This window comes from Gorilla gorilla, chromosome 3, assembly GCF_029281585.2.
Source record: "Gorilla gorilla gorilla isolate KB3781 chromosome 3, NHGRI_mGorGor1-v2.1_pri, whole genome shotgun sequence".
Lineage (NCBI taxonomy): Eukaryota > Metazoa > Chordata > Mammalia > Primates > Hominidae > Gorilla > Gorilla gorilla.
The window spans coordinates 138603576-138630653 of NC_073227.2; the positions used below are offsets into that span (position 1 = coordinate 138603576).

The 27078-nt window shown below is 37.9% G+C and overlaps 1 protein-coding gene, 1 long non-coding RNA gene and 1 pseudogene across 5 annotated transcripts in view; 1 reads left to right on the forward strand and 2 right to left on the reverse strand.

Moving 5' to 3' along the window:
- The window catches only part of NDST3 (N-deacetylase and N-sulfotransferase 3), a 227282-nt gene that overhangs the window by 146708 nt on the left and 53496 nt on the right, over positions 1-27078 (forward strand). The window lies entirely within an intron of this gene.
- Positions 14973-16695, reverse strand: LOC101142733 (peptidyl-prolyl cis-trans isomerase FKBP4-like; annotated as a pseudogene).
- Positions 19742-27078, reverse strand: part of LOC129532907 (uncharacterized) — a 68366-nt gene continuing 61029 nt past the window's right edge. Inside the window, exon 4 of the long non-coding RNA XR_008678835.2 lies at positions 19742-26180. This is a non-coding gene — a long non-coding RNA (uncharacterized lncRNA). The remainder of the gene's footprint in view (positions 26181-27078) is intronic.

A 27078-nucleotide genomic window follows, 5' to 3' on the forward strand; every position in this document is an offset into this window, starting at 1 on the left:
CATTTGGTGTATTCATTCATTTATTGATGAACACTTAAATTGCTTCCACCTTGTGGCCATTGTGAATAAAAGCTGCAGTGAACATGGGTGTACAAACATCTCTTCAAGACCCTGTTTTCAGTTGTTTTAGGTATATACCCAGAAGCAGAATTGCTGGATCATATGGTAATTCTATCTTCAATTTTTTGAAGAATCATTATACTGTTTTCCATAGCAGCTATACCACTATACATTCCCACCATCAGTGCACAGGGATTCCAACTTTCCCACAACCTTGCCAACACATTATTTCCTGTTGCTTTGATAGTAGCTATCCTAATAAGTTTGAGATTATTTTAGTATTGTCAAATATTGTGATTTATCCTACTTGCAAGCTAAAAGTTGGCCAGCTACAATTCATGGATGCTGGAAGAAGGCATGAGGTTAAATATAAAGGACAGCAATAGCAATAGCCAGAATATCAGATATATTACCTAAGAGGAACTCCAACTTTAGAGAACCCAAATCTCACATAATAGGCAATAAACCTGTCTGACTTTTGCCCTAGAAAGAGTCATGATTTTTATTATGGTGGACAATAGACAAACCTGACCTTTGACCTGGGGGAGACACTATTTCTGTCTTCCAAGGCTGTTTACTTTACGAATATCTTTAAAAAGATAGTCCAGGGGAAAAAAGGCAGTCAGTATATTTGCTTGTAAGATTTACCTAAATGAGGGACCCATTGAAAGCATGCCATAATGAGTAACTTCACATATTTTTAACATTAGTACTGCATAAGAAAACATTTATTCCTATAAATCAGATATGAATAGTAATCTATAAATTGACGTTTGCAAAAATTAGGTTTTTTTAATTAAATTACATCATAATGCAAGCCCTCATTCTGCCGTAATTACTAGAAATCTAACTTCAGTTATCTGATCAATGGTGAGAATTTGGAAGTGGTAAGGGAGGGAAGGTGGAGGTCCACTCCCAATTAAACTCTTTTAAAAACTAGAAAAGTTTTAGTGTCTGGAAAATGAAGTAATATCCTGTAGTCTTAAACCTATTATTGTGTTTAATATATATGTATCCTTGGCTTAAATGAGCAAGACTAATAAAATCCAGAAACAGCCTCATTGTTTTTCCTGTGCCCATCCCTATAAGCCAATCTGTAGGGCTAGTTCCTCCCATCTCCCCAGAAAAAAACCTCAAGTAAGCCTCAACATTTTTTGGTTATTCTCAGATACTAAAAAGTTCTCCAGTCACTTTAGTTATAAATAAGTCTCAATTTAGTAAGTAATGTATCCAATATTATATAATAATCAAAGTACTAAATGTAATTTAAGGTTGAAACTTTTAACCCCTGCCCTCATCCTACAGCTCTACTTTACTACAAGGAAGGCTCTTCAATGGGAAAATGAGGATGATAGACTTTGTCTCTATTTCCTACCTTACGCCTCCAGTTAACATGGTTCTTAACACATCTAGGGTGAAAATAGAGGGGGAGTGGAGGAAGAGGAGAGGTAAGAGCCAAAGAAATAGGGTTTGTTTTTTTTTTTAACCTTTATTTTAGATTCAGGGGATATATGTACAAGTTTTTTAACTGGGTGTATTTCCTGATGCTGAAGTTTGGGGTTCAAATGATCCCATCAACCAGGTACTGAGAATAGGACCCAACAGCTAGTTTTTCAACTCTTGCCTCTCTCCCTTCCTCCCCTCTCTAGCAGTCCCCAGTGTCTACTGCTGCCATCTTTATGACCATGAGTATCCAATGTTTAGCTTCCACTTATAAGTGAGAATATGTGGTATTTGGTTTTCTGTTCCTGCATTAATTCACGCAGGATAATAGCCTCCAGCTGCATCTATGTTGCTGCAAACGATATGATTTCATTGCTTTTCATGGCTGTGTAACATTCTATGGTGTCCCTCTTTGAGTGGTACAAAGAAGTACACAGATCAACTTAGGAGACAATTCAGTAGCCTGTTCAAAATAACCCACTAAATGCCAGGAAGTAACAGTTTGGAGACAAATTTGGTTAGATAGGTGACTTTTCAATTTAGCTTTGGTTTAATCTTGAGTCTTCTCAGAGCCTAGATAAAAGCCTAAGAAGAAAGCACCACAGGATTGGGTCATGCAGTGCATCTACAGTGTACCTAGTTGTACAGACATTTTCTAGAGGCTGGTGGGTGACTACGGTCAAGTAGCCCATTACTTGACCAGCTTATACTTTTACAGTCATCTTATTTTTCAGTGATGAACACTCTAATATCTCCTAAGTGCCCTCACCTAACCACACAGGAAAAAGAGGAAAGAAACGAAATACCTGTGAATTCCAACAGCCAGAGTTTGTGTTCCCTGCAGTAATAACCATTTACTGTAACCACTGTCAGTTACCTTTAAAACTACAGCTCTTGCCAATGACTCATCAGGCAAAGTGCCACCTAATAGCACAAACTAATCCTTGGTACCCAAAATGCCAAAGAAATCAGATATCTCAATGTAAAGGAGAGCAAAGCTTCAGACTTGAGGGGAACCTACTCACGATTCTCAGGGCTCCATGAGGAAGACAGAGTACTCCAAAAAAAGAAATCAGTGGCACCTTCCCTGTGTTGTTCCTCAAAGGGTATCAGAGTCACCAGAAGTCTCCTTTAGGTCTCTTCATGTAGCCACGAGAACTCTATTCCCTCTTAGTAATTTCCCATCTCCTGACCACCAAATGAAGGAGGTAGGGGCTAGAAGAGAAACGTATCAAGAATGCAAGGAAACTGGATGGAAGATAAACAATGGTAAAAAGGAAGGAGGAGGAGCAGGAAATGGATAGAACAGATCTGAAAGGAGCCAGTTTGAGATCTTGTTTTCCAAAAAGGCCAGGGAAGTTCCACATTATCTTCAGCAAAAATCATGCCGACAAGAAAGGAAGCAAACAGAAGGGCTGAGCATTTAGTTAGCATGAGTTTGAGAAGCTTCAATTAACTGAGAAGCTCCCATGGGAGAAGCAAGATCCAATACAGAGACCAGAGAGGCCTTAAATAAATTATACCCTGAATATCAACTTCCAATTAAGCTCACTTCTGACCATAGAGCTCTTTTAAATATCTTTTCAAAAATTATCAGATTTCAGCTGGGACAAACAGCAAATATTCTTGGCTCTATTTTCTCCCGTAAGCCAACAATATTGAACTAATCTTATTTACCAGAGATTCACCTAAGTCACATGAAAGTGAAAAACATTTGGGTTTGTTACTATATTTTCAGCAGTTTTAGGTATATTTAGTTAATATGAGTGTCCATTTATCTATAAGCCAACTTGAAACTCATTTAAGGGATTCAACAAATAAAATAAACCAAAATTTTAAACCAAAGGTATACCTAATAGGTGACTCAGGACCAAAATTAATAAGCCTTTTATGATTTAACCAAGGATTCACAAGTCATCTCTGCAGAGGTGCAAAAATGCAGCCCTCTCAAGGTCCAGAGCCACTTCCCAAAGACAGCCAAAAGAGAAAAAGATTCAGACAATGCTTTGAGAGCTGGCAATAGTAGGTATGCTAGCTACACATGGGGTTCAAGCCACATTTTTGTCTGGCCATATTTTGGGGGCCAGACAACTTTTCAGTTGGTTCATCACGGAAGCAGGCCCAATAAAATGCATGCCCTGACAGGCAGGAAGCCAAGCCAAGTTCTCGGGACACGAATTGAAACAAACAGGAAAACAAAAGCTGTTCATGGGAGGGAAGGATTAGTAACAAATTGGTACCCCAAGACCAAAAGCCACAATTCAAACATTTTTCGTATAGTGACTCAAACCAATAATACTATGGAAAGTTCAATTCCAGAGACTAAGACAGCAAAGACTTTCATTGCCACAGGTAGTAATGACAGTATTTATGTAAATGGTATCTCCAGTCTCCCACAAAAAATCTGGGATGCCTCCAGTCACAAATACAGTAATCTGTGACAACAGGCAAACGATACTGGGATGGGAGTTTCCCTTTATTAACCAAGCAATGAGGACAAGGACTTCTTATAAGACAAACTCCCCTGAGAATTGAAATGATCAAAGGAAACCTCTGGGTTCTAGGCCATCCAGCTGGCTGCCTGACACAAGCCAACACTTTGCACTTTCCTAAAATGGAACAGAGAGAATGTCTTCAATGGTCACAAAGCCAAGATCTCAGGATATAAAACAAAAGAGAATCTCAGGATATAAGACAAAAGGAGAATCTCATCCAGTTTTCGACTCAGTTACCTACAGCAAAGTTAGTTTAACTAAACAGAAGTCTGGTAAGAACTACGAATCCACCAGCCTGTCAGGCCAACTTGAGCAACAACCTTAGAGAGCCTATGCCTGTGCTCCTTGCCCTGTGATTCTGCTGTTTATGATAAACAATACAAAAGATAGACAACAGAAAACAAGGCAGCATCTCTGCAAGGGAAGGGATCAGAAAATAAGACTACTCATACCAAACAAACAAACAAAAAATCACCAGATTCACTATACCCAGCAACTCGTACATACGGATGATTTTCTCCTGCTAACCTGAATTTTGGAAAGAAGAGATGAGAAAATTTTACCTTCTATTCTCCACCAGACGACACTACGGGCAGAGATCCAGGAGGGCTGTCCTTGGAAAACAATGTTTACCATTTCTTTGCTGGCTTTTCATCTGTTGTTCCAGAATCTCATCTGCAGGCTCTGGAGCAAGTCAAGTGTCCCAGCTGCCCCACATTGGGCACCAGAACTATAGGAGTAATTGACTAAATCACTGGGCACATGATTGAGCTCGGTTTCCAGCCCTTCTCTTCCTTCTCATCCTTCTGAGGATTCAAGGATACTGGTGATATCATTTGATTCAAAGCTCCACTAGTCTAAACAAATGGTCGGTCTTTCTGGCAGGGCCTATCCCCATCCTAAATCATTTCATTAGTATAAGCTATCTAGGGCCCCACCATGAATCATCTCACTAGTATAAGCTATCTGGACCCACCATGAATAAGAAAGAACTCCTATCATTTGGGAAATTTCAGAGAACTAGTTTTCCTCTCAAGAACTAGAGACAAACACTAATCAAATTCTCCATTACACAACAATCTTCAAGTGGATGAATGACCAAAGGTTTTTTACCACCTCCCTTGCAAGACAAGTGGTTCAGGATCTCACTCTGGAATTTAGGATTATTGCTATTGTCTTCTGGCCTCGGATGAAAACTCAGTCTAAAACATATTTACATATGTTGCATATTTACATCCTCTTAATCGTAAATTGGCTAAGCCTGCATGACTGCAGAAGGGCCAGCAGATCTGTGGCTTCTATGTGCGTCAGGCTGGGAAAAGGGCACCTTGACTAAGTTTGGAAACCCAGAAATCTTGGCTGTAGCCTGCACAGATGTACCACAGGGGCACTCACTCAAATGCAAAGTCCTACCACTTACTCACAGTGCTAGAAGGGTGGCTCAGGCCACCCCTCACTCACAGAACTCCTGTTCCAATTTTAGTTTTACAGAGTCTCACTTCTCTCTCCTCTTCTTACCTAGCAAAATAATGTCAAAAAACTAGATGTAAGGAGAATGCAGTTGACAAAACAGTTTAAAGAATCACTTTGTTGCACGTGGCACTGAAGAACAAAATGAAATCATTTCTTTAAAAAGTATTCATCCTCTGCCATGGTTAATCTTACGTGTCAGTTTGGTAAGGCCATGGTACTCAGATATTTGTTCAAATATTATTCTAGGTGTTTCTATGCAGGTATTTCTTTAGATGAGATAACATTTAAATCAGTAGCCTATGAGTAAAGCAGATTACCCTCCATAATGTGGGTGGGCCTCATCCAAATACTTAAAAGCCTTAACAGAAAAAGACTGACCTCCCCAGAAGAGGAAATTCTCGCAGCAGATTGTGCTTGGACTCAAACTGCAACTCTTCTCTGTGTCTCCAGCCCCGCAAATTTGGGGCTTACCAAGTCTCTATAGTCACAAGCCAATTCCTCAAAATAAATCTCTGTCTGTCTGTCTCTCATTTTCTCTCTGTCTCCCTTTGTCTCTCTCTATCTCTCTCTCTACACACACACACACACACACACACACACACACATTCTCTGTCTCTGTTGGTTCTGTTTCTCTAGAGAACCCTAAGACATTTTTAATATTGTATAACAATATGCAATATTAAGTATACATAATTTATTAGTAGAAATGTGCTTTCATTCTATGCATCAAAGGAATACTCTGTACTATGTACTTACTTGCTGTAAGCATGTTTGTGGTCTGCATTTTCACATGTGACCTCTGACTATGAAAGCTGCATAATTACAAACTATCCCCAGGCCTTTCCATTTTCCATGAAGAGGCTTTTTGTTTATTACTTACCTTTTATTTCTGCATTCCTACTCAACTGGCAAATAAATTGAGGCACAAATGAATAAGACTTTCTACTTTAATTTAAGGATAATAAATATGAGTCACTAAATTTTTGTACAACATATCCTATTAGTTTCTTATATTTCGTTAAGAGACACCAATGCTAAAGAGACATGTAACAGGGAATAGCTGTTTAATAACATCAAACAATGTTAAAATATAATTGAAATATGATGGGTACATATGCTACTGTATATTTTTTAAATGTCTATTGAATTTCAAAGAAATATTTGATATATGTTACCATTAATTAATACGGAAGAAAGCATTTTACTTCATGTTGTGTGTATATACAAACTCAACACATTTTTAATTGTCTATGCATTTAAATTATTTATGAACATAAGGGAAGCTTACCAAATTTAGTTCACTTTAACAGGAAATCAAATGCACTGGTGTAATATAATTTGTGATGATAAATGCTTGTAAATTAAAGCCAATAAGACAAAGTGGTAATCTAATAATATGTATATTATACATTTATTATAAATTATATATATTAATTTTATAACATACATATGATATATGTAGATATCATTAAAAGAAAAACCTTAGACAAATTAAATTTAACAGTTTAATTGAGCAAAGAACAATCTGCAAATCAGGCAGCCTCTTGAGCCAGGGTACTTTCAGAGAGATTCCAGTGTAGCCACATGGTTGAAGATTTATGGACAGAAAAAGGAAAGTGATGTACAGAACATGGAAGTGGGGTACAGAAACAGCCAGATTGGTTGGTTACAGTTCAGCATTTGCCTAATTTGGACACGGCTTGAATAGTTGGCTACCTTTCATTGGCCAAAACTCAGTGATTGACACAAGAATAGGTTTATTTATTTACATCTCCATTTAGGTTATAGTTCACTATGTACAGAGAAACCTTTAGGCTGCACTTAAAGTATGTAAAGAGGCATATGCTTTATGCTAAACTTAACAATTCCCCTCTAAAATTAAGAGGATGACCAAAACTTTAGTCATTGATGTCACTATTACCATCATAATTTTACTTATTTGGTCTTGAAACCCAGTGAGAAAACAGTGGGTTTTGTAAAGTAGAAACAAGCACTTCAGGTTATTTTTTGGGTAACGGTCAGAGGAGAGGTTACCTCCTTGTTTTGGAATCTTCTGCTTAGAGGAGAAAAAATCTGGTCTGTTTTAGGACCTATCTACTTCCTTAAAGTTTCAGTTTGATTGTGTCATATTTAGCATGAGTGACTCCATTTTAGTTTGGTCTGGTCTGCTGAGGCCTACTGTACAAACTCAGTCTAAAACAATGGCTCCCATAATTTTCTTTAAAAAAATTCCTCCATTTTGATTAACTTCTCTGTATTAGTCAGAGTTCTCTACAGGGACAGAACTAGTAAGATAGATGCATATAAAAAGGGGAGTTTATTAAGCAGTATTAATGCACACGATCACAAGGTCTCACAATAGGCCGTCTGCAAGCCAAGGAGCAAGGAAGCCAGTTTGAGTCCCAAAGCTGAAGGACTTGGAGTCTAATGTTCGAGGACAGGAGGCATCCAGCACAGAAAAAATGTAGGCTGAGAGGCTAAGCCAGTCTGATCTCTCCACGTTCTTCTGCCTGCTTTTATTCTGATCACATTGGCAGCTGATTAGATTGTGCCCACTCAGATTAAAGTGGGTCTGCCTTTCCCAGCCCACTGACTTAAATGTTAATCTCCTTTGGCAACACCTTCACAGACACACCCAGGATCAATACTTTGCATCCTTCAATCCAGTCAAGTTGACACTCAGTATTAACCATCACATTCTCACTTAGGTAACGGTGTGACAAAACTTAGGGCCTTAGTGCCACTTCAGTTACCATCATTTTGGGTTTCTAGTTTCAGCACATCATTCATAAGTCATCATGTCCTCATGGTCACACATTTCTTTAAGCTTTTGTCATTACAGTTCAGGAGAGACCATTTGACATTCTTGAGATGGCTGCATGCAAACATTCAAAACTTTTTAAAGAAAACAGCACATGAGGGAGACTACTATTATGACCATGAGGAGGATAATACCAAGAGTTTGGAGTATGCTTTTTAGCCAGGGTCCCCACGAACCAATCCAACTACAATTAAATAGATCAAATAATTAGCTAGACAAAGAGTCTACTCATTTCAACCAGGTAGCCTGTTCATTAATCCCCTAGAAATGAATCTCTATAATACCCAATGTATTCCTTCACGTACAACTAGAAGTACCAGCAACTATACAGATACTTCTGTTTAGCCAGCAAGTAATCTAGAGCAATTCAATTATTTAGCATAACTTTCACAAGAGAATTTTAAGTCTGTTGTGTAGCCAGAGCTTTTGCAGTAGAATCTGCTACAGAGCCTATCATAAGGGATAAATTTCTAATCATTGCCTCATTTACTCCCAACCACAGAAAGAGCGATCTAACAAATGATATCCATCCAGAAGAGAGAAGATCTCCTGTAAAGGTTTTCTTTAATCCATGATGTACCTTAAGAGGAGTGGACCAATGTTCTGTTTTTGATTGACTATGAAGGAACAAGGCTAACATTTGTTATTCGTATTGGTCCCTCATCTTTCATCTCTCAAGGCATAAGGTTGTCCATGTGGAAGTTTGGCTGCGAAATCTTCCACAAATAAAAGTATACCCCAAGAGTGCACACAAGAGACCCCCTTTTTAGCTCTATTGTTGTTAGAGACATAAGCAAGAAAAAATGAGAGATAAGAGTCTCATAACAGCAGACAATTCTTGATCCATGATCTTGGGAAAAAGCCATCCACATCAATGATGCCATCTTCTTGGGGAGAAACTTCCCTGGTTAGCTTTACCTTAAGAGTTCCAATGGGCATACATTTCCAAGACTGTGGAACGACCCTTCTCAGTTGTGAGATTATGAAGCCAAGACTCAAGTTCCCAAAGTTTTGCTGCAGTGTGGATGGCAAGAGCAATCTTTCTCTGATGTTGCTCCCAGAAGACCCAGTCTTCATATTCTAGATTATTAAGGGGTTGATTGTCCTCAGTCAGTGGACCATAAAAAGCTTTCTTTAACTGGTGAAAATACACTTTGGCCTAATGAGCTACTGTTACAACATCAGCCCTCTTGCCTAGGAAAGCTTTTATACAACCAGAAAACATACATTGAAAATGAAAATTGAATGAAATCCCTCTATAAATGTTTAAGTGGCCCATCAGGTAACAGAAATGTACCTGAAGTTTAGATTATCTTCCTAGGAATATGGGTTTAACAAACCAAACATTGATCATAAACTATTTTAGCAATTTAGGACAGTTACACCACCTATAAATATCATTAATATATATTTATTATATATTATTAATATATAATATATTAATTATTTATATATTAATTTGGATTCCTTTATCATTTCCATGATGAATCATGGATTGTACAGCTTTTAATAATGAAAACTTTAAAGACTCAGAAAGGACAAAGCAGCCATCGAAGTTCTCCCTGAGTCCACATTTAACATTGGACTTATGTCCTCTTAAATCCAGTTGTTTCTCCGATTTAGGTGCAGAGCACTGATAACTAATGGGCTATCGCAGATAATTTGACTTGCACCATGGAGTTTATTCAAATTGCATATCTAAACAGTAGTGGCTGATTTAGCATGAAAATCTGAGAAAGTATTTTCTTGATATTCAATTAATTTTTGTCTTGCTTGGGTTAGCAGTTTTAAAAACCAGTCAGTTTCTCATTAGATTTCTGGGAATTCTTATCCAGGCTTCATAATATGATCCTAAAGTTATCAAAAACCTATATCCAAGAGTGCTTACCAGGGTGCTTTTAATCCTTTCATGAATCTCCTTAAAAACACAGTACCCTAAGATTTTATGTGCTTGTGAAGTTTTCAAAAACTGCATCAGAATTAAGCAATTAACTGTAGAAATGACTTTAAATGGTCATAGTTAAAGACAATTGACAAGGAAATTTGGTTATTTCTTTGACCTATAAAATAACTTCACATAATAACCATAACTGTGTAGCATATACTGAGATATATTAGAATTTTAGAAATCTGATATAATTTTAGAACATATATTAATAATATATTCATTAAAATATAACTTTTTTTTGAGATAAGTCTCACTCTGTTACCCAGACTAGAGCGCAGTGCCACAATCTTGGCTCACTGCAACCTCTGCATCCAGGCTCAAGTGACCCTCCCACCCCAGCTTCCCAAGTAGCTGGGACCACAGGTACACGCCATCATGCCTGGCTAAGTTTTTGTATTTTTAGTAGAGATGGGGTTTGCCCATGTTGCCCAGGCTGGTCTTGAACTCCTGAGCTCAGGTGCTCTGCCTGCCTCAGCCTCTCAAAGTGCTGGGATTACAGGCATGAGCCACAGCATCCAGCCAATAACTTGAAGAAAGTTTAACATTTCTTATTTGTCACTGCTTCCCATGTAATTCAACATGTCAAATAATCCTATTTATGTCTTTTTTGGATGTTTCAGGAGCCCTCTGTAGCATCCCAAAATTGAAGGTCAAAAAACACAATACTGAAGCTGAAATTTGATTTGGGGAAGGCTGTCAAATATGTCAAAGGTTTAAAATACTTAACACAAATATGATTACAAGTAACCATAAAATAATAGTCATTTATTTAGCCAATGTAATAATTAAAAGATTTTTTAAAACCAAAACCTTTACTCTTTGATAGAGGAGACTCAGTTTTCCAACCAAACGACCTAAGAAAGATAGCATGAGACAGAATGTCTCTCCTCTCTTCTATTTTTTATAGTTTACTCAAAGGCGAACAAAGATATTTTACTGTCATTTATTAATACTCCATTGAAATTTTCCTCAAAAGAGAAAACCAAATTTTATTTTTAGATTACTGTATTATCAATGCTAACGCTAATTGTAATAAAACTTATAACTAAATCTATGAAATTTGTCATCTTTCGACCACATAAGATTTCCATAGATCTTTTATGTTTTACATTTTTCCCCAACTTCCTAGGTTTATGTAATTTTGCCTATTTTTTTAGTCCTTCAGTTTGAAATGTTTAAATAACTTCAAACTAGATAAAAAAAATTTTAAATACACATTTTATGTCTTTATTACTTTCCTCATCAAAAGCATATCTTGCTTTTGTTTATACACTCTGTATACAGAATTGTTTCATATCTAGTAGTAGTAATATAATTATATATAAACTCTAATTTAACAATTAGAACCCTAATTTATAGTGAAAACTCTGAAAGTAATTTTGAACTGTTTTATATCAGTATTTACAAATAAAAACCATTTTATAATTTTTTTTCAAAAGATGGTTCAAGTTATTATTTTTTAACAGACCTAAATATATTTAGCTTTTCTGTACAATATAAAAAAAAGTCAAGGTATACAGAATTAAACTCATGTTTAATAAGTAATATTTCAGTTTTTAACTTACAAATGATTCAGGTATTTTATGTCTATGTATTAATTAATTTAGCATAGTATGACTTTAAGATTTGAAATGACTGAAATAAATTTTGAAACTATGACACAGGTACCCTCCCTAATGTCTTCCCCAGTCATCTTGGGTCCCAAGTAGCCATGTGGCATCCAGGAGGACTATGAAGGGTAGGGCCTGTCTGAGTCCTGAATTTGCATGGCAGGTATAGAGATCAGGACAGAAGACAGAGCTGTGAAGACTATACCTGGAGAATCTAACCACTCCCGAAATAACCAGGAGGCAAAGCTGGGGCAGGGAAGAAAGGGCCATATTGGGTTTGACTTTGCTGCATAGTTGCTGGTCTAGGCACTGAAAACATGTCTCCAGACCTCACCATGGCCACCTATGCAGACCCCCAAACCCAGAGGCTCTGAACCAAAACATAAGCTCCACAGTCAAATCAAGCAAGTATCAAATTATATTCAATTGTATTTTGAAGTCATCCCTATTTTACCAAGAATTTTAAAACAAGTTTTATTTATCAAATATTATCACATACGCATAATACATATAGACCTACAAACACACAGACAGAAGCAGATTTTATAGCTTTCTTAAAGGATTCTCATTTGCCAGTTTTTAAAGAGTTTTTCTTTTCCCCATTCAGTCTATCAATCTTCCAATTACCTATTTTGTCACCCTAAGCCATTGTTAACTAGGCAACAAATTTGCATTTCTAAAGGGAAAACTCTTAGGTGAAGCAAGAAAATTTCTATTTCAAAAGCACAGAGCTAACACTTTAGGCCTAAATACAGTACCATTTGCTCAAACCAAGGGGAAAGTGGTGTAAGTAAAAGTTAAGTTAGATAAGACGGCCAGAAAAGCACCTTAAACAGAAATATGACTTGTGCAAATTTAAAACAATGGGAAGAGTTTCTAATGTACATAGGCAGACATCTTACAAATGGAGATTTCCTTTATAGGAGTTAATTTCTTTTACAAAAGGGTTTCAGGAAAGCCAGTTAAATTCCAGAAAGGTGTATTCCAGTTTGATAGGTGGTGATCTTTTAAACTTAGCTATTGTTTCTTAGCTAAAATTACTGAGTTCAGGATGGAGTCCACTAAGGAATAGAGCAAAGAAAGCATTCTCTAGGCCTGGACTCAGCATGGTTGGGTCTGAAAAAGAAGCAAAGCTACTTTTCCCAAGGGCCTACTTAATTTTTGTGGGTATATAGTAGGTGTATATGGGGTGCATGAGATGTATTGAAACAGGAATGCAATGTGTAATAATTACATAATGGAAAATGGGAATTGCATCCCCTCAAGCATTTGTGTAAAAAACAATTCAATTATGCTCTTTTAGTAATTTAAAAACATACAATTAAAATATTATTGACTATTGTCACCTTGTTGTACTATCAAATACTAGGTCTTATTCATTAATTCTAAATATTTTTTGTACACATTAACCATCCCCACCACCCCGCAGAACCCCCCAATACTCTCCCCAGGCTCTGGTAACCATCCTTCTACTCTTTATCTGCATGGGTTCAATTGCTTTGAGTTTTAGATACCACAACTAAGTGAGAACATATGATGTTTGTCATTCTGTGCCTGGCTTATTTCACAAAAAATAACGACCTCCAGTTCTATCCATGCTGTTAAAAATGACTGAATCTCAATCTTTTTTATGGCTGAATAGTACACCATTGTGTATAACTCCCACATTTTCTTTATCCATTCATCTGTTGATGGACACTTGGGTTGCCTCCAAATCTTGGCTATTGTGGACAGTGCTGCCACAAACACAGCAGTCCAGATATCTCTTTGTTATACTGATTATCTTTCTCTGGGTATATACTCAGCAGTAGGATTGCTGAATCATACGGTAAGCTCTATTTTAAGTTTTCTGAGGAATCTTCAAACTGTTCTCCACAGTAGGTGTACTAATTTACATTCCCACCAATAATGTATGAGGGTTCTCTTTTCTCCAATTCCTCACCACTCAATAATTTTATTATTGACTGTCTTTTGGATATAAGCCATTTTAACTAGGGTCAGATAATATCTCACTGTAGTTTTGATTTGCACTTCTCTGATGATCAATGATGTTGAGAACTTTTTCATATGCCTATTTGCTGTTTCTATACCTTCGAGAAATGTCTTTTCAAATCCTTTGCACATTTTTTATCAAATTATTATATTTTTTCCTACAGTGCTGTTTGAGCTACTTATACATTCTGCTTATTAATCCCTTGTCAGATGGGGAGTTTACAAATATTTTCTCCCATTCTGTGGGTAGTCTCTTCACTTTGTTGATTGTTTCCTTCACTGTGCAGAAGCTTTTTAGCTTGATGTGATCCCATTTGTCTATTTTTGGTTGGTTGCCTGTGCTTGTGGGGTATTACTCAAGAAATTTTGCCCAGATCAATGTCTTAGAGAGTTCCCCAATGTTTTCTTGTAGTAGTTTCATAGTTTGAGGTCTCAGGTTTAAGTCTTTAATCCGTTTTGATTTGATTTTTTTATGTGGCGAGAGATAGGCATCTAGTTTCATTCTTCTGCATATGGATATCCAGTTTTTCCAGCACTATTTATTGAAGAGATTGTCTTTTCCCCAGTGTATGTTCTTGACACCTTTGTCAAAAATGAGTTTACTGTAGGTGTATTAATTTGTTTCTGGGTTCTCTATTCTGTTTCATTGATGTATTTGTCTGTTTTAATGCCAACAACATGCTGTTTTGGTTACTATAGATCTGTAGTATAATTTGTTTTTTGTGGGTTTTTTTTTTGTTTTTATTGTTTCCACTTTATTGCTCTAGCATGGAACTTGAGGCAAGCCTGGACCTTCATCAACATGCAAAGAAGAGGCTGAGGGGGTTTGGGGACACAACCTGGCTGAGAGGGAAAACTGACAGGGGAAATACCGGAACGGGGGACAGGGGGTGGTCACCATGACACCAGGAGACAGCATCAGCCATGCCATCTGGGGTGAGGAAGGGAACAGAGAAGAAATGGTGTTTCTTCCCTAACACCCACATGGAGGCCACATTTGGAAATGGACTGGGAGAGGGAAAGGATGAGGAAAACAGCTGCCCAGGAGTCTCCTTCTCCACCCTGGGTTCATATCAGACCCCATCCCTACCACTTGCTTCTTCTACCCCTGGAAAATGGACCTAACAAACAGAAGGAGCAAAATAAATTAACATTCTAATGAGCATGTATGGATGGACATATGTTCATGTGCAATGGGGGAAGGGAAGAGGGGGTGACACCACCTAAAATGATTCCCCACCTCAATCTCCCAGCCTACTCCTTTCCCCCTTCCCCCTAAAGCCACCATCCAACCAGATAGAAAAATAAAGGTCTAATTCACTCAAAATTCTTCAGTTTTTACAAAACTAACAGGGCAGAGTAGGGAGACGGGGGGCAGGCAGCCACAGGAGTAGGGCTGGTGGAGAGGGGCTATGCTTCTGTCTCCACTTGAGACTGGCTCTCTGTGGTGTTGCTCTACTGCTCCTCCTTCATCTCTGTGTCAGTGGGATTGTCTCCTGAGGAAGCCTCTGCCTTGGCCTTGTTCTCTTCCTCGGCCAGCCTCTCAAACGTGTTGGCATAGGGCGTCTTCTCCCAGGTAAGCTGCCTGCAGATCTGCTGCTGGCACACAGCCAGCTGGGCCTTGGTGGCTTCGTTGTTGGGGTAGAGCTGCAAGACCTTCTGGAAGTCAGCCTGTGCCAGTTCAAAGTCATTCACAGCCAGGTGGGCCTCTCCCCAATGGAACAGGCCCTTCTCATTGTTGCTGTCCAGTTCCAGGGCCTTGTTACAGTTTTCAGTGGCAGCAGAGAAGGCCTGTAGTTTCAGATAACACATGGCCAGGTTGAGGTAAGAGGCCAGTTGAAGGGCCTGTGCCTTCTGTGTTTCCTCATTGGAAAAACTAGACTTATATTCTAGCCAGGACACAATCCTCTTATATTATAGTAAAGCTTGCTTGTATTTGCCTTCCTTGAAGTACACAGTGTCCCACTCTTTCACTGTGGTGCTCTGTTCCAGCTTCTCTTCTGAATTCATCTCCCAAGATTCCTTGGTCTTTTCAAAACTCTTGAGGTGTAATTCATATTTCAGCTAGGCATTTGGTGGGATTTGGAACTTTTCCTTCCCAACACTGCCAAAAGCATAGCTGGGTTTGAGGTACACAATGGAATGTTCTCCTTTCTACATGCACTGAATGGCCCTCTCCAGACCATAAGGCAGATCCAGATTCTCCTGATGTTCAAAGAGCTAGTCCTTGTAGCACCCTTCCAATGCAATCTCCATGATAGCACCCTCATTGGGCCTGGGATAGCCTTCACCGCAAGTCTGTAATTCTGTAGATGATTCCGCCATCTTCTTCTCCCATCAGATCTTCTCCCTTAAACTCAAATAACTCCACCTCAAACACGAGTGTGGCATTGGGGAGATCTTTGGAGGACTGCCTGCTGCACCGAAGGCATATTCTGGTTTGCAGGTGATATGGCACACCTCCCCTGCCTTCATGGCTGCTATGGCAATGTCCCAAGCCTTGTTGACCTCCCCTTTTCCCAGGTCAAAGAAGAATTTGTCCTTGTGATCCAGACTGGGGTCAAAGTTTGTGCCGTCTAACAGCCAGCCAGTGTAGTGGACAAATATTCAGTCCCCAATCATGGGCATCTCTGTACCTGTGCCCTCTCTCGATGACCTTCAGCATGCCTTCCTCCTGTTTGGGCTAATGTCCACTCCCTCCATGGGCAGGGGCGCCGACTGTGTCCCATTCTCGGTCTCCTTCATCTCCTCAACTGTCATCTCCACGCAGCGCACCCTTTCTGGGAGCTGGCACCAGCACCAGTATACTCTGAGCCAAGGGCAGGGGCGCTACCTTCAGGGTGTGCAGGAGGCCAGGTGCTGTGGTGCTGACTGCAGACCACATGGAGGCTGGAGCACCTCTGCCAGTATGTAGTATAATTTGAAGTCAGGTAATGTGATTCTCTCCAGTTTTGTTCTTTTTGCTCAGGATAGCTTTGACTATTCTGGGTCTTTTGTTGTACCATGTAAATTTTAGGATAGTTTTTTATTATTAATATTTCTGTGAAGAATGTCATTGGTATTTTGAAAGGGACTGCAATGAATATGTAGATTGCTTTGGGTGATACTGACATTTTAACAAAATTGATTCTTCCCATCCATGAACATGGAATATCTTTCTCTTTTTTGGTGTCCTCTTCAATCTCTTTTATCAGTGTTTTATAGTTTTCATTGTAGAGATCATTTCTTTGGTTAAATCCTAGGTGATATGGTTTGGCTGTGTCCCTACCCAAATCTCACCTTGAATTGTAATAGTCTCCACTTGTCAAGGGTGGGGCCAGGTGGAGATAATTGTATAATGGGGGCAGTTCCCCCATACTGTTCTCATGGTAGTGAATAAGTCTCATGGGATCTAATAGTTTTATAAATGGGAGTTCCCCTGCACAAGCTCTCTTGCCTGCCACCATGTAAGACATGCCTTTGCTTCTTCTTTGCCTTCTGTCATGATTGTGAGGCCTTCCCAGCCTTGTGGAACTGTAAGTCCATTAAACCTTTTTCCTTTATAATTTACCCAGTCTGGGGTATGACTTTATTAGCTGCGTGAGAACAGACTAATATGCTACATATCTAATTTTATTTGTGGCTATTATAATTAGGATTACTTTCTTGATTTCTTTTTCAGACTGTTCACTATTAGCATATACAAATGCTACTGATTTTTGTATATTGGTTTTGTATCCTGCAACTTTACAAAATTTATCAGTTCTAATAGTTTTTTGGTGGCATCTTTGGGTTTTGCCAAATATAAGATACCATCTACAAACAAGGATAATGTGACTTCTTCCTTTCCAGTTGGATGCCCTTTATTTCTTCCTCTTGTCTGATTGCTGTAGCTAGGACTTCTAGTACTATGTTGAATAACAGTGGTGAAAGTGAGCATCCTTGTCATGATCCAGATGGGAGAGGGAAGGTTTTCAGGTTTTCCCCATTCAGTACGGTTTTAGCTATGGGTCTGTCACATATGGTTTTAATTATGTTAAGGTATGTTCCTTCTATACGCAGTTTTTTGAGGGTTTTTCATGAAGGGATGTTGAATTGTATCAAATGCTTTTTCAACATCTACTGACATGATCATATGGGTTTGTCCATCATTCTATTGATATGATGTATCACATTGATTGATTTGTGTATGTTGGAACATCCTTGCAAGCCAGAGATAAATCCCACTTGGTCATGATGAATGACCCTTTTTACCATATTAGTGAATTTGGCTTGCTAATACCTTGTTGAGGCCTTTTGCATCAAGATTCATCAGAGATATTGGCGTGTAATTTTCTTTTTTTTGATGTGTCTATGTCTGGTTTTGGTATCAGAGTAATACTGGCTTCATAGTATGTGCTGGGAAGTATTCCCTCCTCCTCTATTTTTTCAGAATTGTTTCAGTAGGATTGCTATTAGTTCTTTTTTAAATGTTTAGCATAATTCAGTATTGAAGTCATTGGGTCCTGGGCTTTTATTTACAGGGAGATTTTTAATTACAACTTCAATCATGTTACTTGTTATTGGTCTGTTCAAGTTTTGGATTTCTTCATGGTTCAATCTTGGTAGGTTGTATGCATCTAGGAATTTGCCCATTTCTTCTAGATTTTCCAATTTTTTTGGCATACAGTTGCTCACAGTAGCCAGAAATTATCATATGAATTTCTGCATTATCAGTTATAATATCTCCTTTTTCATCTCTGATTTTACATATTTGGATCTTCTTTTTTTTCCTTAGGCAAGCTAAAAGTTTGTCAATTTTCTTTATCTTTAAAAAAACTTTTTGATTCATTGATCTTTTGTATTGTCTTCTTCATTTCAATTTGATTTATTTCTGCTCTGATCTTTATTATTCCTTTTCTTCTACTAATTTTGGATTTGGTTTGCTCTTGCTTTTCTATTTCTTTGAGGTGCATCATTAGGTTGTTTATTTGAAGTTTTTTTTTTTAATGTAAGCACTTATAGCTATAAGCTTCCCTATTAGTACTGCTTTTGCTGTATTCCATACAACAAAATGGTACGTTGTGTTTCCATTATCATTTTTTCCAAGAAATTTTTCAATTTCCATCTTAATTTCTTCATTTACCCACTGGTTGTTCAGGGGCATATTGTTTACTTTCCATGTGTTTATAGTTTTCAAAATTCCTCGTTATTGATTTCTAGTTTTATTCCATTGTGGTCAGAGAATGTGCTTGATATGATTAACATTTTTTTGAATGTTTTAAGACTTGTTTTGTGACCTAACATATGATCTGTCCTTCAGAATAATCTATATGCTGGGGAAAAGAATGTGTATTCTGCAGTCTTTGAAGGAAATGTTCTGTAACTATCTATTAGATCCATTTGGTCTACACTGTAGATTAAATCTGATGTTTCTTTGTTGATTTTCTGTCTAGAAGATTGATGCAGTGTTGAAAGTGGGATGTTGAAATCTCCAGCTATTATTATATTGGGGTCTACTTCTCTCTTTAGCTCTAATAATATTTTCTTTAAACATCTAGGTGCTCCAGCATTCAGTGCATATATATTTAAAATCGTTATATCCTCTTGCTGAATTGAACCCCTTATCATTATATAGTGACCTTCTTTGTCTATTCTTACAGTTTTTGTCTTGAAATCTATTTTGTCTGATATGAATATAGCTGCTTCTGCTCTTTTTTGGTTTCCATGGACTTGGAATATCTTTTTCAATCCCTTTATTTTCCATGTGTGTTTTATAGGTGAAGTCTGTTTTATAGGTGAAGTCTGTTTCTTGTGGGCAACAGATCATTGGGTCTCAGTTTTTGGGGGGTTTTTTTGGTGTGTTTTGTTTTGTTTTTTGTGTTTTTTTTTTTTTTGGTTTTTGGATTTTTTTTTTTTGAGATGGAGTCTCACTCTGTCACCAGGCTGGAGTACAGTGGCACGATCTTGGCTTGCTGCAACCTCCGCCTCCTGGATTCAAGCAATTCTCCTGCCTCAGCCTCCTGAGTAGCTGAGACTACAGACACGCACCACCACGCCCAGCTAATTTTTGTATTTTTAGTAGAGACAGGGTTTTACCATGTTGGCCAGGATGGTCTTGACCTCTTGACCAAGTGATATGCCCGCCTCAGCCTCCCAAAGTGCTGGGATTACAGGCGTGAGCCACCGCACCTGGCCTCATTGTTTTTTTTTATCCCTTCAGCTACTCTGTGTCCTTTGAAGAACTGTGTCCATTTACATTCAATTTATAGATAAGTAAGGACTTACCCCTGCCATTTTGTGATTTGTTTTCTGGCTGTTTTATGGTCTTCTCTCCCTTCTTTCTTTCCTTCATGCCTTTCTTTCTGTGAAGGTAACTTTCATTGGTGATATGATTTAGTTAGTTGCTTTTTATTTTTTGTGTCTCCATTGTATGTTTTTTGATTTGAGGGTATCATGAAGCTTGCAAATACTACGTTATAACCCATTATTTTAAGCTGATAATAACATTGTTTGCATAAACAAACTAACAAAAAGAAAATTTACAAAGACTTCATGCATTAACTTTGTGCCCCTGCTTTAAGTTTTTGTTACTATTTAAATCTTATTGTAATATGTCTTGAAAAGTTGTTGTAGTTACTATGTTTGATTGGTAAGTCATTTAGTCTTTCTCCTTAAATAACAGTAGTTTACACACCACATTTACAGTGCTATAATATTCTGTTCTTCTGCAGACTTACTATTACTAGTGAATTTTGCACCTTCAAGTGATTATTTATTGCTCATTAATGTCCTTTTCTTTCTTATTAAAGTACTCCCTTTAGCATTTCTTGTAAAAAAATCTGATATTGATAAAATCCCTCAACTTTTTTTTGTCTAGGAAAGTCTTTACTTTTTCTTCATTCTTGAAGGATATTTTCACCAGATATACTATTCTAGCATAAAAGTTCTCTTCCCTTCAGCACTTTAAATATTTCATTCCACTCTCTCTTGGCCTGTAAGGTTTCCACTGAAAAGGCTGCCACTAGATGTGTTGGAGCTCCATTATTTGTTTCTTTTCTCTTGCTGCTTTTTGGAACCTTTTTTTATCCTTGACCTTTGCGAGTTGAATTACCAGATGCCTTGAGTTAGTCTTCTTTGCATGAAATCTGCTTGGTGTTCTGTAACCTTCTTGTACTTGGATACTGATATCTTTCTCTAGGTTTAGGAAGCTCTCTGTTATTATCCCTTTGAATAAAGTTTCTACGCATCTCTTTCTCTACATACTCTTTAAAGCCAATAACTCTTAGATTTGCCCTTTTGAGGCTATTTTCTAGATCCTGTAGGCATGCTTCATGGTTTTTTATTCTTTTTGCTTTTGTCTCCTCTGACTGTATTTTCAAATAGCCTGTTTTCAAGCTCGCTGATTCTTTTTTCTGCTTGATCAACTCTGCTATTGAATGAGTCTGATGATTTCTTCAGCATGCCAGCTGCATTTTTCAACTCCAGAATTTCTGCCTGATCCTTTTTAATTATTTTAATCTCTTTGTCAAATTCATCTAATAGAATCCTGAATTTCTTCTCTGTGTTGTCTTGAATTTCTTTGGGTTTCCTCAAACAGCTATTTTGAGTTCTCTGTCTGAAAGGTCACATATCCCTGTTTCTCCAGGCTTGGTTTCTGGTGCCTTATTTAGTTTATTCACTGAAGTCATGTTTTCCTGGATTGTCTGGATACTTGTAGGTGTTCATTTGTGTCTGGCCATTGAAGAGTTAGGTATTTATTGTAGTCTTTGCAGTCTGGGCTCTTTATACCCATTCTTCCTGGGAAGCCTTTCCAGATATTCAAAAGGACTTGGGTGTTATGATCTAAGCTATATCTGCTTTAGAGAGGACCCCAAGACCAGTACCACTATGATTCTTGCAGACTCATAGAGGTACTGCCTTGATAGTCTTGGACAAGATCCAGAAGAATTATCTGGATTACTGGAGACTCTGGTTCTCTTCCTTTACTTTGTCCCAGTCTCTCTCTGTGCTGGGCCACCTGGAGCTAGAGGTGGAATGACACAAGCACCCCTGTAGCCATCACCCCTAGAACTGTGCTGGGTCAGACCTGAAACCAGCAGAGCACTGGGTCTTGCCCAAGCCCTGCTGTAACCACTCTTTGGCTACCGGCTATGTTCATTCAAGGCCCTGAGGATCTGCAATTAGCTGGTGACAGAGCCAGCCAGGCCTATGTTCTTCCCTTGAGGGTGATGAGTTTCTCCAAGCCCAAGCTCCAGGAGGGTCCAGAGGTGCCATTCAGGAGCCAGAAACTAGAGTCAAAAATCATAGAAATCTACCTGGTGTTCTATTGTACTGTGGCTAAGCTGGCACTCAAACCACAAGATGCAGTGCTTCCCATGCTTCCCTCCCCTTTCCAAATGCAGTGAGCCTCACCCCACGGCCACGGCCACCTCAGGCCCACAGGGAGTACTGCCAGACTACCATCATGTTCCCTTAAGGCTCAAGGGCTCTTCAGTCCGCTTGTGGTGAATGCTGCCTGGCCTGGGACTCACCCTTTAGAGCAGTGAGGTCCCTTCTGTCCTAAGGCAAGTCCAGAAATGCCATCTAAAAACCAAGTCCTGAAATCAGGTACCGTGAAAGCCTACTTGGTTTTCTACCCAGCTGTAGGGCCTACCTTATATAAACTTTTTATCCAGGATAGCTTTCTTTTTTGTCTTTGGGGCAGTATAGTAACTAAGCAAAAAAATAAGCGGATTTAATTTTTCTTATTAGTTATTTAAGATTTTTATTTGCCTTTTATAAGGAGTCTTTAATTTAAAATACTGAAATACTTTAGAAGCTTCTGCATATCAGTAGGCATCCATAGATGAGAGTAATTTGGAAAGCTTCATTCTCTTTTCTTTTTTTTTAATTTCAACTTTTATTTTAAATACAGGGTACATGTACAGATTTGTTACATAGGAATATTGTATGATGCTGAAGTTTGGAGTACAGGTTCCCTCACCCTGGTAGTAAGCATAGTATAGTACTCAATAGGTAGTTTTTCAACCCACCCACTCCCAAGCTCAAGTAGTCCACAGTGTCTATCCTTCTAATATTTATGTCCATGTGTTCTCAATGCTTAGCTCCCAATTAGAAGGAAGAACATGCAGTTTTGAATTTTCTGTTTCTGCATTAATTTGCTGAGGATTATGGCCTCCAGCTCCATCCATGTTGCTGCAAAGGCCATGATTTCATTTTTTTATAACTGTGTACTATTCCGTGGTGTGTATATACCGCATTTTCTTTATTCAATCCACCACTGATGGGCAGCTAGGTTGATCCCATGTCTTTGCTACTGTGAATAGTGCAACAATGAACAGAAAAGTGCATGTGTCTTTTTGGTAGAATGATTTATTTTCTTTTGGGTGTAAACCTGGTAATGGTATGGCTGAGATGAATGGTAGCCCTGTTTTAGGTTCTTTGAGAAATCTCCAGATTGCTTTCCACAGTGGCTAAACTAATTTAAATTCCCACTAACAATGTATAAGCGTCCACTTTTCTCCACATCTTCACCAGCATCTGTTGTTTTTTGGATTTTTAGTAACAGCCATTCTGACTGGTGTGAGATTTTATCTCACTGTCAGTTTGATTTGCATTTCTCTGATGATTAGTGATGCTGAGCATTTTTTCATGTTTGTTGGTGACTTGTACGTCGTCTTTTGAGAAGTATGTATTCATGTCCTTTGCCCATTTTTTAATGAAGTTATTTGGTGTTTTGCCTGTTGATTTGTTCAAGCTCCCTATAGATTCTGGATACTAGGCCATTGTTGGATGCACAGTTTGCAGATATCGTCTCTCATTCTGCAGGTTGTCTGTTTGCTTTGTTCATAGTTTCTTTTGATGTGCAGAAGCTTTTTAGTTTAATTAGATCCTTTTTGTCTTTTTGTTGTTGTTGTTGCAATGGCTTTTCATACTTAGCCAAAAATTCTTTACCAAGGCTGACTTTGAGATAAGTATTTCCTAGGTTGTCTTCCAGGATCTTTACAGTTTGAGGACCTTCATTGAAATCTTTAATCCATTTTGAGTTAATTTTTGTATATGGTGAAAGGTAGGGGTCTGGTTTCATTCTTCTGCATACGGCTAACTAGTTATCTCAGCAACATTTATTGAATGGGAAGTGCTTTCCCCATGGCTTGTTTTTGTCAGCCTTGTTGAAGATCAGATTGTGGTAGGTGTGCATCTTTATTTCTGAGTTTTCTATTCTCTTCCATTTGTCTTTGTCTGTTTCTGTACCAGTACTAAGTTGTTTTGGTTACTGTAGCCTTATAGTAGTAGTGTAGTAGGAGGAGGAGGAGTAGTGTAGCCTTATATAGTGTAGCCTTGAAGTTGGGTAATGTGATACCTCTGGCTTCATTCTTTTGCTTAGGATAGCTTTGGCTATTGGGGCTCTTTTTCAGTTCCATATTTATTTTAGAATCATTTGTTCTGTGAAAAACGGCTTTGGTAGTTTGATAGGAATAGTGTTGAATCTTTAAATTGCTTTGGACAGTATGGCCATTTTTACGAAACTGATTCTTCCAATTCATTGGCATGGAATGTTTCCCCATTTATGTCATCTCTGATCTCCTTCTGCAATGTTTTGTAGTTCTCTTTGTAGAGATCTTTTGCCTCCTTGGCTACCTGTATTCCTAGATATTTCATTTTCTTTTGGCTATTGTAAATGGGATTATGTTCTTGATTTCACTCTCAGCCCGGACTTTGTTGGCATATAGAAAATGCTACTGATTTTTATACAATGATTTTGTAACCTGAAACTTTACTAAAGGTGTTTACCTATTCTAGGAGACTATTGGCAAAGTCTTTAGGATTTTCTAGGTATAGAATTATGTCATCAGCAAACGGAGAGTTTGACTTCCTTTCCTATTTGGATGCCTTTTATTTCTTTCTCTTGCCTGATTGTTCCAGCTATGACTTCCAGTACTGTGTTGAACATGAGTGGTAAGAGTGTGCATCTTGGTTCTGTTCCAGTTCTCAAAGGAAATGCTTCAAGCTATTGTCCACTTAGTATGATGTTGGCTGTGGGTTTGTCATAGATGGCTCTTATTATTTTGAAGTATGTTCCTTCATTGCCTAGTCTGTTGAGGGTTTTTAACATGAAGGGATGTTGGATTTCATCAAAAGCTTTTTCTGCATCTATTGAGAAGATAATTTCATTTTTGCTTTTGATTCTGCTTATGTAGTGAATCACATTTATTCATTTGCATATGTTGAACCAGCCTTGCATTCCAGGAATAAAGCTTACTTGATCATGTTTTACTAACTTTTCAATATGCTGCTGGATTTGATTTTCTAGTATTTTGTTGAGGATTTTCATGTCTATATTCATGAGAGATATGGGTCTAAAGTTTCCTTTTTTAATTGTGTCTCTGCCAGATTTGGGTACCAGGCTGATGCTGGCTTCATAGAATATTTAGAAAGGAACCCCTCCTCTTTGATTTTTTGAATAATTTCAGTAGGATTGGTATCAGTTCTTTGTATGTCTGGTAGAATTCAGCTGTGAATCCATCTGAGCCAGGGCTTTTTTTGGTTAGCAGGTTCTTAATTACTGATTCAATTTCAGAAGTCGATAGTGGTCTATTCAGGTTTTCAATCTCTTCCTGATTCAGTCTTGGAAGATTGTGTCCTTCCAGGAATTTACCCACTTCCTCTAGATTTTCTAATTTGTGTGCATAGGGTTGTGAGCCCTCATTTTCAACTGCACTTCTTCAAGTGCAGTGTTGTTTCTTTGGAATGTTGCATTGTAATTTTAAATTACCTTTAGTAAGATTTTGCTATTTCTAAAAGTGTTTGCTGTTTCCAGAACCTAATACTTACACATGTAAGTGTGGGCATAGTCAGAAGCTACATTACTCAGTTCTTAAGAAAATAAGGATCCCATTTTTATCTTGAATCTTAGCTTTAATTCTCAGATCCTCTTAATCAACTTAGCCAGTAATTTTTTCCTACCTCAGCACACAAGAAAAACAAAGGAGGTAGAACACAAAAATCCCTATAAATTTCCAAAACCAAAGTTTGCATCCCCTGAAATATTGCCATTTTCTACTGGTTTCTGTCTGAACCATTCAGACATAAGAGGCCTGTAACTAGATCCAAGCCAGTTAATTATCAGATTCTGGACCCAATTCAGTTTTTTTGTGACTTCCAAACCTAGTTTCGATCAGAAATTTGCTCAAACAAACTCAGAAAGCTCAAAACACAAATATGTGGAGCTTTGAATCTGAGAGAGAACTTATCATCATCCCCAGTTGCTGTGAAAGAGCAATGGACACAATGAGCCCTGCAGGTACCTCACTTGGTCACTTGATGCTCCTGGGGGTCACTGGAAGCTCTAATTCGGATACCATTTCTGACACCATCTGTGGAAAAAAAAAAGCCTTAGACAAATTAAACTTAACAGAGTTTAACTGAGCAAAGAATGATCTGTGAATCTGGCATCTGGCAGCCTCCTTAGCCAGAGTAAGCTCAGAGAGACTCCAGTGCAGCCACGTGGTGGAAGATTTATGGTCACAAAAAGGAAAGTGACATACAGAAAATGGAAGTGAGGTACACAAACAGCCAGATTGGTTACAGCTCAACATTTGCCTTATTTGAACATGTTTTGAACAGTTGGCTGCCTCTGACTGGCCAAAACTTGGTGACTGGCACAAGAGTAGGTTACTGTCTATTTAAACTTCCATTGAGGTTACTGTTCACTATGTACAGAGAAATCTTTATGCCAAACTTAAAGTATGTAAGGAAGCAACTTTAGGATAAACTTGATTTAACAATATTACCTGTGAATATGTGTATATACACATGTGTCTTTGTGAATATAAATATAAATCTATCTATATATATTCTCTAAGATATTGGCACTTCTAATAAAGTGGTTATTAAATAATATTTAGAGATAAAAACAATGAATTTGATTAGTTTAGAAAGCAGAGAAAGTTAACAGAGCAATTCTAACACGAATATAGTTGCTTATCATATTCAGTGTGAAATTAGAGTCAACAAACCCATGATTTTCTTAGTATTCACTCACTCTATACCTGTGTACAAGTAATTGGCTTATTATATTAAAGTTGCTTTTTACTTCATTTTATGTTAACTCTAAAAAACTGTTAATTCTGGAGTTTTTAAATGTTGTTCAATTTCTTTTCATTTTAATAATATTGTTAATGTTATCATTGCTTCTATTTTCTATGTGCTTAACATTTCTCTAGAGTTGAGCAGGCCTTATCTTCCACTTTACAGTGACAGTAAATTCATTTG